The sequence below is a fragment of the Euphorbia lathyris genome, chromosome 5 (assembly GCF_963576675.1).
Source record: "Euphorbia lathyris chromosome 5, ddEupLath1.1, whole genome shotgun sequence".
Lineage (NCBI taxonomy): Eukaryota > Viridiplantae > Streptophyta > Magnoliopsida > Malpighiales > Euphorbiaceae > Euphorbia > Euphorbia lathyris.
The window spans coordinates 58,334,583-58,337,591 of record NC_088914.1 but is presented as its reverse complement, the minus strand read 5'-3'; the positions used below and the strand labels follow the sequence as shown (position 1 = coordinate 58,337,591).

At 42.1% G+C, this 3,009-nt stretch overlaps 1 non-coding gene across 1 annotated transcript; it reads left to right on the top strand.

The window, feature by feature from the left end:
• Nucleotides 1–373: 373 nt before the first annotated feature.
• On the top strand, nt 374–480 carry LOC136231589 (small nucleolar RNA R71). Its single transcript, XR_010689963.1, has one exon. It is a non-coding gene; the product is annotated as a small nucleolar RNA R71 (small nucleolar RNA).
• The last annotated feature ends 2,529 nt before the right edge of the window (nt 481–3,009 follow it).

Genomic DNA, 3,009 nt, shown 5'->3' with positions numbered 1-3,009 from the left:
CGCATTCTGCCTGTGCACCCTTCCCTTGCTTGACTCCGGGACAGTTTATGTTAAAATGAAGCCCTCCACAAAAATCACATATATCATTGAACGATGGTTCGTTGTGGATTGAGGACACATTTATCTTCCCGAGCTGTTTGGCAAGTTGTTCTACCTGGCTTGTCAATTTTGACACAACATCTTCATTTCCCGATTTTTTCCTTCACTTCTGGTGGAGTGCCAGTTATAACTCGTGCTTACTACTCTCTCAATAAGGTCGTACAAGGCTTGTGGTTCCAGATCTTCGGGGTTTCCATTGGCAATGGATTCAATTTGGATCTTATAAATGTTGGTTACCCCATTGTAAAAGTTATGCATCTGCATCCACATGGGAATGCCATGATTGGGTACCCTTCTTAGTAGTTCCTTGTACCTTTCACATGCCTCAGCTAAGGATTCATCCTCTTCTGGCACGAAATGGGATACCTCGTTTCTGAGTTTAATGGCTTGTCTTGGTGGAAAATATTTCATCAGAAAGGCGCTGGCCATTTCTTCCCAAGTGGTGATTGTTCCTGGTTGCAAGTTTTTCAACCAGTTCTTTGCTTTATCTTTTAGAGAAAAAGGAAACAGCTTTAGCCTGATCACATCGTCAGAAACGCCTCGGTTTGATCTGAAAGTGTTGCATAGTGTGATAAACTCAAAGATATGCCCATTTGGATCTTCCAACTGGTATCCATTGAACTGTACTGCTGCCTGCAATATTTGTATCATAGATGCTTTCACCTCAAACATGTTGTTCCCTTTGTTGGGCAACACGATGCACGACGAATGTCCTTCCGTGGTTGGCCTCGAATAGTCTCTAATTCTCATGACAGGAGGATTGTTATTCTCTCCCTCTTCTTCCTGATTTGGTTGGACTGGTTGTTCGGGTGGTACCCTTCCAGCCATTCTTCTCTCTCTTTATCGTTCTCTTTGTCTTGCAAGTCGAGCTCCCGCTCTGTTTCATCTACACGTACGAAAGGCTCCCCACCTTCTGCTTTTATTGCGGATGTATCGGACATGCCGACAAGTTCTGCCCAGTGATTCTAGAAGTAGCTGAACCTGAACTGGTAGAGAAAGTGTATGGCACCTGGATGCGGGCACCAAACAGACGTACAAAAAGTCAGCCTCAGTCTCATTTCCTCCTAACAAACCCATTACAAACAACAGCCTCCCCCATGCTCTCAGATATCACTAACACTAATGTCAGTGCTAGTTCATCGTACAAAATCCCAAAAATAGCCAAGTCGACGGGTCAGGCAGGCGGCCAGCGACCAGAAGTGCAGAAGCATGTTCCACCAGGTTTTGGACGAGGTAAGGGGGCAGGGGCCTCTCTAGTTTCTGAAATTGACAGCGAGGGGGTCGATATCTCAGAAGCCAAACGCAAGCGAGTAGAGGGTCAGAATATGCAGAAACAGTCAGGTGGTGAAGGGGCTAAGACATATGCAATGAACCCATGTGGTAATGCTGATGGTAAGAATGCTGAAGTGAATATCATGGGATTTGATGAACAGACCCGCCAGGGGCTATGAGCATTCTATCTTGGAAATGTAGGGGACTCGGGAACGCCCGTACAGTTCGATAACTCACTGAACCGGTATCCCGTCTGAAGCCGGATTTTATATTTTTAATGGAATTTAAATGTAATCGTATTAAAGTCGAAGCAATAAAACGAAAAATTAATTTTGCTTGTGTGGATCATATGCATTGTGGTGGTGGTCTTGCTTTCATGTGGAAGAAGTCTGATTCAGTTAATATGCTCAGATTCTCTCCTAACTTTATTGATGTTAAAATTTTTGTTCAAGGTTTGCCGGAGTATCAATTAACCGGTTTTTATGGTTTCCCAGAGAGGGCCAGGAGAGCAGAGTCCTGGCATCTACTGACATCACTAAGCTTTATGTCCACCTGGCCTTGGTTGGTTATTGGAGACTTTAATGACATTCTGATTCCGTCTGAGAAGAGAGGGGGCAACAGGCACCCCAATTCCCTAATGTGTGGCTTTCAAAAAGCGATTTCTGATAGTGGTTTAGCTGAGGTACAGATGATAGGTGTTGTCTCCGGAATGGACTCTAGCAAGTGCACTAGATACAAGTAAAAAAGTGATAAGTCAAGTACCGTATCCACAGGGATTGAAGTTCAAAGTTTATGAGAAATACTTTGTGAACAGGGTACTCGTAGTGTGTGATTCTTTTGTATTGACAGATGTTGGTAGTTGTGAAGACTAATGACTAAAAAGTTGCTTTACGTGTGAAAATGATTGCTTGATAATGATCATAAGGAGAACAGGCTAAGCACAGCGGAACAGGTTACTGTAAGCTTCACAACAACCAAACAAATCATAAATGATGCAACTGAAGCCAAGGTTTCTGTTTTAACTCTCACTTAAGTCAACTCTCGTGTGTTCTTAAGATTCTAAAATTTACTAAAACCTGTAGCGTCCTAAAGGTTTGTTCTTTCTTGCATTAAGATTGAAACAACATTTCTTATGAGAAAACCCATGGTAAAACCACCTAACATTTCTGCTTCGGGGTTGGATGTTTGATAGAGAGTTCGGTGAAGATGAAAGCAGTTTCCTATCATCTATCTAACACAAACATACATGCTCAAGCATTGGAATATAAATCCTTAACAAACACTTCATGCATTAACATCATTCATTCATTGCTAGACTTGAAAAAACTTACATTACCGGCCCCGACTGGCCGAGCCCATTCAAAAGGATTACTCACTCATACTGGCGAGTGAGCAATCAGATAGTTCAATGCTCTAAAACTCCATTTATGGAGCTCTCCCTCCTTCCAAAAAGTCTATCTTTTTCTTTCTTTCAATACTCGATACCTTTCCTTCCTTACTACCTCTATTTAAAGGAAAGGTCCGAGTCTAAAACGGTACTTGAAAAGTATCCGCACAAAATATATTACAAAAGAAAGTCAACAGTTCAGAAATCTAAAAATTGCTAAAAGTGGTTGAAGATCATTTTGACCCTTGAAC